This window comes from Apus apus, chromosome 23 (genome assembly GCF_020740795.1).
Source record: "Apus apus isolate bApuApu2 chromosome 23, bApuApu2.pri.cur, whole genome shotgun sequence".
NCBI lineage: Eukaryota > Metazoa > Chordata > Aves > Apodiformes > Apodidae > Apus > Apus apus.
In genome coordinates, this window is record NC_067304.1 from 6,408,295 (window position 1) to 6,417,471 (window position 9,177).

Genomic DNA, 9,177 nt, shown 5'->3' on the forward strand with positions numbered 1-9,177 from the left:
CCCTGCTCAGATTTGTGGCTGATACTGTTTTGCCTGATGCTGGATGTGGCAGGCACAGCAGTCGAGCAGCGGGCTGTGATTTGTGACTCGCCAAAGGGGACTGCAGGATGCAGGAATAAATGTGCCCTACTCAATTAATAGCTGACAGCCTGCTGAGAGTGTCCCTGGCAGCATGCTTGGCTTGGGGGAGCACTGGCTGAACAGAGGGAGGAGCTGTTCTGCAGAGCAGGACAGATCCCTCTCTGAAAAATTTTAATTAACTTAAAACAAATGCACAGGAAAGGGCCAGTCATTAGCTGCCCTAGCTTCCTGAGAATCATGCCTGCTAATTAAGCAGTGTGTCAGTGCAAGTGACCTACAGATAACACAGCATCCAATTTACATTTAAATTAAAAAACGTATTTTAAAAATAAAGGTTTCATTAAGCCCTGTTTGTTTGTCTTGCCAGGCGTACACGTTATCAAACCCTTCACTGGTTTTTATTGACTGGCTTTTGGACGGGCAGCAGCTGCAAGGGTCCGGGCAGCACCGGCGGGCCCTCCCTGCCCTCCAATGCTCCGTGTGACCAGGTCTGAAAACGTTCGGGGTGGATCCTCGGCTGCGGCGGCGAGGTGAGCTCTGCTGGCAGCCCCCGGACGCTGCTTCTGGCGGTGAGAGGCTCGACGTGTCCTTTCTAGTGGGACGTTGCTTTTCTACCTGGCGTTTTTCCTCCCTGTGCTGTCACTACCTGCAGGAGCAGGTGTCGGGGCTGGGGCTGTGCCAGTGGTTTCTCAGAGCGGGACCCCTGCCCTGCGCCTCAGTCCTTGCCGTGAGCTCCTGGGCTGCAGACCTCGGGTCGCTGAGCTGGCACAACCTCACGGCACCCGACTCCTCTGGGTACCTTTCATCTCTTTGTCTTTCAACACCATCACACGTCCTCTGGCTCCTTTTCATGCAGACTGACGCAAAAGCCTCTGGCTCGTGTCCCTCCCGCTCCGCAGCCGGCCGGGGTGGGCAGCTCCCGGTGCTCGGGGCCGTGTCTGGCCGCTCCGCCCGGGAGCTGCGGCCCCTGCCCGCCCCGCGCCCGGGCCCGGCGCTGCTGCCGCTGCCGGGGCTGCCGCTGCCGGGGCTGCCGCTGCCGGGGCTGCTGCTCCCGGTGTTGCTGCTGCTGCTCCCCCGGCGCTGCTCCCTGCCCTGGAGCCGGCGCGTTGCTGGGCTGGCTGTGGTGACACTGGGGTCGGTGCCGCGAGGGATTCTCTCGCCCTCCCTGTCCCGAAGCTGAGCTCCCACGGTGGCCAGGTTCCCCCACGGGCAGTGGTACCTGGCTGCCTGCTGCCCTCCCTTTCAGCTGCCCTTTGCTCCTCTGCTGGGGCCTGACAGCTTTCATTTCTTTCTTCTGGTTAGAGAACATGAGGGTTTTGACAGCTGCCTTTGCCGTTATTCTTCCCTTAATGCTGTTGTTGTTTTGTGCTACTGTCAAATTGCATCTTACTGAAGTTCTTCCCATCCTGTCAGCGGCAGATGAGGAGCACGAAGGGCTGCGTAATCTCCCGGGTCTGTTTGGGGAAATTGCCTTTTATTATTGATAAGGCAGCTCTGCCTTCGGAGGACCTGACTGCCACGTGCTGGAGCAGGAGAGCAGCAGCCTCGGCGCTGCGGCTGCTCCCGGCGAGGTCAGCCTGGAGCAGGCAGGGAGGTGGGGCTGATCCTGCCCAGAGCATCCCGGCTGCTCCTCGGAGGGGCGCTGGGCTCTGCCAGCTCCATCACAGGTTCCGTGGCACTCACAGAGCTGTGTCCACTCTGAGCAGGAGCCCAGAGCGAACCAGGCCAGGCAAACATGCTGTCCTGGCTGGTCTGGGCTGGGGCTGCCACAAGCCCCAGGGGTCCCTGAGTGTCCATGCCATGATCCTGCCTCACGCACCCCCCTTGGGTCCCAAGGAGTGTCTGGGGGAAAGAAATCCAGGTCAGTCCAAAATTCCTCTCTCTGAACATTAAATATTTATCCATGTTTACAGTGTGTTCCAGCTCCCGGCTGCAGCGGAGGGGCAGCGATGCCAGGAGCAGCACACGTGTGTGCACGTGTCCGTGAGCTCTGGCAGAGGCTCCAGCCGGCTCCGCAGGGATTCCTGATCCCGGCACGGCTGTCCCGGGCCCGCCTGCCCCCGGCTCTGCCTCTGCCCTCAGAGGGTCCCGGCCGTGTTGAGGTTTGCCCCCACCTAAAAGTAGCGCTGGTTAATGCTGCTAACAGCCCGGGAGGGCAGCTGGTCCCCAGAGGTGAAGGAAGGGAGGGGACCCTGGTCCTCGGAGAGCTGATACCTGTTTCCAGGGTGGGATCTGATCTGCTGATGAGCTCCGGTTACGCTTCGCTCTGGGAACAGTCACACCTTTGCAAAGTGACTGACACTTCCCACGGTTTGCTAAAAATTCCTTGGCACTGGAATGGTTCCTCCGGCTTTGCTCAGCTGGAGGAGATGTTTCTACCAGCAAAGCACTGTACGAAACACCAGGCACTTCTTGGCTGCTGCAGGGCTGGAGGAGCAGCTCAGCCCCAGCTCCCAGGTGTGGGAAGTGGCAGGTTGGAGAGCCGTGGGTCTGGGCATGGGGCAGGGGCTGTGGTGGACGGGGGCACCACCGGGATGTGGGCTTTGTGAGAAGCACCTGTATCTTCCCAGGCACATTTAATACCCTCCCTGGTCAGGTAACCACGTGGCGAAGGCTTGTACGTTCCTCAGCCGCTCTCCCAGGCAGCCATGCCTGGGACCTGGTGCCCAGCACCCCCATGCTGTGCCTCCGTGGGACCCCAGGAGAGTCCTGCATTGCTGCTGCCCTGCAGGGCTGGTGCTGTGGGGCAGGATGGGCTGATGGGCCCTGGGGATCATCATGCCCAGAAGGATTCAGCCATGCAGTCCAGGCTTTTTGCTGGCACTGAACCTGTGATGCCATGAGGGTGATTCCCTTGGCGTGGGCCTCCTCCTGCTGAGCTCATCTGTTGAAACCACAAGTCCCAGGTGGGCCGTGTCCTGGTGGCTGCGTGAGTGGGGACCCCGGGACTGGGAAGGGGCCAATTTCCAGGGGGCTGCAGGGCCAGGGCTCTGCTGCCAGCACCTTTTGGTGATGGATCAGGCAGGAATCTGCAGAGTCAGCATGAGCCCAGCAAAACAATCTGCTGCACTTTTTGGAAGCCACCACAGCCAGCACTACTTTTTTGCTGATAAATCCTGTTTTTAAATTAGCTGCATGTCAGGCTGGTAAATAATGCATCTTATAAATGAAAGAGCATTCAAAGCCAGGCTGGAACAAACAGCCTGTGCTGCAGGTACAGCAAGTCCTGTGCGGCAGGGAGAGCAAGCAGCAGTGGTACCTGGAAGCAGATTGCCTCCTGTCCTGCTTTTCAAATTGCCTTTTAAAATCTTTTGTTCCCACAGTATATTCTATGAACTTTTCCCATAAGCATAAATCTGGGAGTAGCTGTGATGAGAACATAAAGGTTTTATATGTATGAACTCAGCAGTAGGGAAAGCAGGAGTCTCTGGAGGTATCATCCCTCAGGACAGCCAGGTCTCTCCCTCCTTTCAGGAGGATTTGCAGCCATGTCAGAACTGTCCCTCTAGGTGCCCTGCTCCAGAGCCTGGCAGGCAGCTTCCCCAGCCCCTCACTGAGATTTAGGTAGAGCAGATTGTTAATTACTATTAGAAGTCCCAAGAGCTACATGGTACTGCGTGCTGCCTGAGTGGAACAGATGGCCTTGAAGCTCCTTGAGGTCTCAGATGCAGGTGATTTTGCACTGGATGAATGTGGGACGTGCTGGGGAGGAAGGTCAGTTCCTCCTTCCAGCAGTGCTGGGGCAGCCAGGAGCTGGTGCCGCGATGCAGGGGATGAGAGCATCACCTCCCTGTGGCTGCTCAGCCTTGAAAGTCACACCAGGCCCTTGAGCATAGGCTGTCACCAGGGCTGTGCGTGGCACGTCTCTGCTGCATGTGTTGGTCATACAAAGCCCTGAAGCTGCCCTCTTTGGCTTCCAGCACCCCAGCAGATGCCCCAGGTTACTTTGGGCACATGCAGAGCAGAAGGGTTTGAAGTCAGAAAGTGGCTGGGACTTGGGAGCAGCTGGCATGCTGCCCTGGGGGCAGATTTCCTCTGCAGGAGAGCAAATCTGGGACCGACCCCAGTATGGTTTGTGAGTCCTGTCACCACCACGTGTGCTGGGGACCCAGGACCCATTTCCAACAAAGGTAATTTTCTGCTTCTTTGAGTCAATTCTTTTCATCTTTTAGAGGGTAATTAGCATCACTTCAGTGTTCTTCTATGCCCAACTAATTGCACCTTGTTTCAGGAGTGAAAGTTAATGCCTATCCATTTGGGTTAGTGCTGCAATGCATGATTAGGGATGAGGCCAGGCAGAAGATGGGGCAGGAGCACCACTGCAGGCCCAGAGCCTCACTGCTTGCACGACTGGAAAGGTTTCCCATTTTATGTTTGAGCTTCCCCTGGATGCTACAGCTCGGTAGCAATGAGCCACAGTGCAGCAGCCCCGGGTGGCCAGAGGAGTGAGGTCTGTCCCCAGCTCTCGGTTGGGCTGGGGATACAGGGCAGCTGAATGTGGTGTCAGACAGAACCTGCAGCTGTAAGGGACATGATGACGGAGCTGTCACCTGCTGCACAGCCAGAGGGGTTCAGCTGGGACCTGCTTTGATGCCACAGGAGAAGCAGAAGGGGCTGGATGGTACTGCTGATGCCTGCAAATGGTGCCTGGCAGCTACCCACCTGACCACGTGTTTGGAGGCCTCGTTTAAGGCATCAGTGACTTTGATGGTGTCAAGGACTAGAAACTAAACCCTTCCACTATAAATCTTGTCTGCTTTAAAGTAGGTTATATTTTCAAAGCGCTTTAGTTCTTAGGAATTTAATATTGCGATGTCAATTGTAAGACAAGTATTTGGATGGGGAGAAGGTTGTTACTGGAACCTGAGATTAAAGGCAGGATTTGAAGCGCGGTGTTGCATGTGGGTGGGTGTTTTTGTTCACTGCAAATGTGACTCTGGAGGCTTCGCAGGCAGCGTTTCTGTTTGAAGTCAGCTCTGCTGCGTCCTGCTGCAGTAGCAGCATGGGGGGACTTGTGGAGCCCACAGTGGGAACAGAACATGCTTCCCACAGGAGCAGCTGTGCAGCCAAGCTCTTGCACAAGGCTTCTCCAGCACCCCCTCCCCACAAGGACCCCAAAGGGCCACCCCTCCCCTGTACACAGGTATCCTGGGCTCCCCTTAGTGGGCCCCATGTCCCCATGGTGGCCTCCAGGTGCTGATCTGGGTTGGTCGTGGGCAGGAGGTGGAGGGGTGGCATTGAGGGTCTGGGAGCTTTCTGGGCTGGCTCTCCCAGCTGGCTTAGCCCTGCTCACCCTGCGGGACCAGCCCCAGCCTTCCTGCAAGCAGCAGCTACCAGGCAGTTGAGCTGGTCAGCCACGCCTAATGTGGATTGATAGCAGATCAACTTTTCTGTCTTAATTTGCTTATGACCTAGAGAATTAGCAGAGAGGATCTGTTATCCTGCCAGCTCACTAATGACTCCTGCAAGGGAAGGGCTCCCCAGGGAAGGAGTGGTATTTGCTAACCTTTCCCTGGCTCACTTTACATAATAGCACGCTCCTCCAAATGTCCTCAGTGCTACTGGCTATTCCCTGTCTCCTTTCCTCTGCATGGTATTTTATTTTTTAAATTTCAAGAATACTGCACAGTAAGGAAAGGTGCTGAATTCCTCATGTCAGTCATCTTGCATCTCCCCTTGGAGCCTATTCTTAGACACACCACTGGTTTATGAATTCAAAGGGAGGCACTTTTCCTCTTCAAGGTTTCCAAAGATTTCCTGTATCCATATGTGCAGATAGAAAAGAAAACCAACCTGAAATCTGGCTGCCAGTTTGCTCTTACAATAAACTGTTTCTTCCAACACACTGTGCCAGGTTGTGTGCAGAGGACAGAGACCCTTTTCAGGGGGCATTTCTGGAGGCAAATGGAACAAATGAGCACCAGGCTGTGTTAAGGAGCAGGCAGGACACTGGCCAGCCAAAGGAACAGCACTATGGGGCAAAATACAGCAGGTGTCCAGGGAGGCAGTGCTGGGACCTCACTAATAAAAACTGACTCCTAGCTTTATTTGTGAAAAGAACTTGAAAATTCTCCATTATATCTCAGAAGCCCTGCTTTTAATATAATAAATAGATAATATTTTGCAAGCTTACAGTATTTATTAGGCTAAGTGCATTTCAGCCAAGCAAATTGTGTAAGAAGAAATGATGAACTGAAGAATAAAACCTAAGGTGGGCCAGGACAGCAGGTTATCCAACAAATGCCTGAAGAGGAGTCTCATGACCTGCAGTCACGGGACTAGGAATCCCATCTGAATTTGTACCATCTCAGTTGTTTGGGCACGACTTCATGTTCTCAGGCAATCAGGTTAGTGCACAGCTGGAGAGTGAAATCTGTCATGCCAGAACAGACCTGAAACTAAATAAAACCTGATTCTGCTCTGTTTTGGTTTCTGCTTTGCAGAAGCTCCCTTGGCATGGTCACAGCATGGTGGGAGCCAGCACCCCCCTGCTGCAGGTGCTGGGGGGACTCTGCCAGCCCCGGCCCCAAGGGGGGTTCGCTCCCCCTGCTGCTCCTGCCGAGGAAGGTGATGCAGTGAGGAAGGCCTGCGGTCACCAGCCCTCAGCTCGCCTTCCATTGCAGGGCTTTTTCACCCACTAATCAGCCAGGTATTATTCTCCAGAGCTCAAACCATCTCTCCAAGGGGGCTCCGTGGCCCCCAGCAGTAGGACAAAGCAGATGATTACTTTTTGTGCTCTCAGAGATAAGAGTGAGCCCGGGAGAGGCACACAGCCTCACTTAGAAAGGATGAAGCCATTCCCAGGCTGAAGTTAAAAGAGTGTGAAGAAAGATAAGGAGCTAAAATGAGAATAAAATGATGGCAGCAGACCTGCACAGACAAGTAGTCAATGGAAATTCATTAGTTTGTCAGGCACAAGCAATGGGAGTGGAGTCAGGAGCCCAAAAGGCTGAATGCAATTGCACTGAACCAGAGCAAATGGAAATTAATTCTTCTCCACGTGTCTTTCAGAAGAGGGAACTGCTGCCCATCTGCTTCACCATCCTCTGCTCGGGAATGGCCCTGCCCAACGTCCCGGTGCCCCGGCCAGGAGACCTGTGGTAGATCAGGGCACCTCTCCACGGGGACCCTCTGCCCTGCCAGACCTGCTGCCCCCCCGGCAGAGTGTCCCAGCAGACGGGACTCCCTCCGAGCAGCCCCTGGCAAACCCTCCTCAGGAATGCAGCACTCACATCAGCGCTCCAGCCAGGTAGGACAAAATGGTGATGAATTAATTAACTAATCGTGCTGCAGCACTGACCAGGGCTGGTGGAAGTGGAGACATTTGCCTGGCTGAGCGGGGGTCCCGCAGTGGGTTCGGGCAGGCTGCAGAAATACCGGGAGAACCGCGGCTGGTGCCGGTGCCAACGCGCCGCGGTGCCCGGCGGACCCACCGGGACCCTCCGGAGCAACCGTTCTCCACGGCAGAGCCCCCTGCCCACCCCGGGGGGTGCTGGGGGCCGGGGGAGCCGCGCTGAGGCTGCCCAAGCTGGGACCTGAGCGCTGACTCGCGGTCACTTCAGCCACAGGGGAGTGCGCAGCGTTCCCGGGCAGATTCTCCCGCGCCTTCCGCTACATTCAGGGTGTTAATTACTTTGACAACACAGGAGAAGTGCTGGCAGGTGCAGCTATCACCATCAGAAGCTGCCATTTATGTCTGTTTTTATTTCTACAACTTCTTGCTGTTAAAAGCCCATAATTAAGATAATTAGAACAAAGGCATTTGCTTTGTAATCAGCATATATTTCAATAAGATAATTCAATTTACAGGCAAAAGCTGTTAACTTATTATTTAAATAATGTTACATATATTGACAGTATTGACAGTGGTGTCAGGGAAGTGTTTAAAATGCCAACTAATTCGGGGCATTAATGATATTAATTAATTTTTTTATGCCTTTCAGTGTGACAAAAACACATCAAACCTCCAGGGAATGGCTGGGCAGATTTGAGGCACTCGCTGGTCCCCAGGCAGCCAGGGCTGAGCTGAGGGCAGCTGAGCTGTGCCACAGCTGGCAGGGGCCACCGAGGCTCTTAGCAAAGGTTCAGCTTGGCCGAGACCCAGCAGGAGCAGGGAGAGCTTGGGCAGCCTCAGACCTCTCCAGACTCCTAGAGGGAGAAATTCTGGTTCTGGGGATTGATTTCTCGCTATATCATGTTCCAAAGGGCTGCTGTCAGTACCCAAGAGCTGATGTGTGCTGGTGGTGGGGCAGGAGGTAGGAAGGGGTGGCTGCTCAATCTGCATCTCATGGTGTTTCCTGTTCTCCATCCCTGGTGCCCGCGGCCAGCCCTGCTGGCAGCTGTTCCCTCCTGCTCCAGCCTCGTGTGTGCGAGGCCATCCTGCCCAGCGTGCTCCTCTTGCCTCTCTCCCGGATGGCGCTGTGGGAAACAGGCTGCACAGCACAGCAGGCTTTTCCACGCTCCTCCCCAAGACTCAGAAATGTCCTTTTTCCCAGCACTGTCTTTGGGAAAGTTTTTGCAGTGACACTGTCCCCGTGAAGGTTGTTGTCACCCCACCAGCAGATGCCTGCAGCCAGGCTCCTGCTGGGGAAGGGGAGGGTTGGCATCACCGATGTCCCTGTGCTGGCTGCTGGGCACCAAGTGTCCGCTCCTCTCCACCTGGCAGTGATGTACCACACAATGCACCTGCCCTCCAGGGCTCTGCAGCTAGCAGCCCTTCGTTTCCCAGGTTTAAAAATAGTTACAGGCATTATAAACAACCTTGCACAGAACATGACTTGAAACTTGTTTTGCATCCTATCTGTGTTCCTTGTGGGAATGAACGCTCTTGTCTCCTCTCTGTGCCTGGTTTACTGCTCAGTGCAGGAGAAGAACACGAACAACATGGCACGTCCAGCACCCAGCCTTGCCTAAAGGAATGATCAATTTATTTCTGCTTCTGCGATGCTCCAAGTTCTTCAGGGGCTGTGAGATGAAGCAGAAGCTCAGCAGCCACCAGAGAATCAGTTACCTGCCAGGCAGCAGCTTTCAAAAAAAAAAAAACTGCTTACAGACCTTGGCTCTTTCTCAAGAGCTCCTTCCAAATCCAAGGCCTGT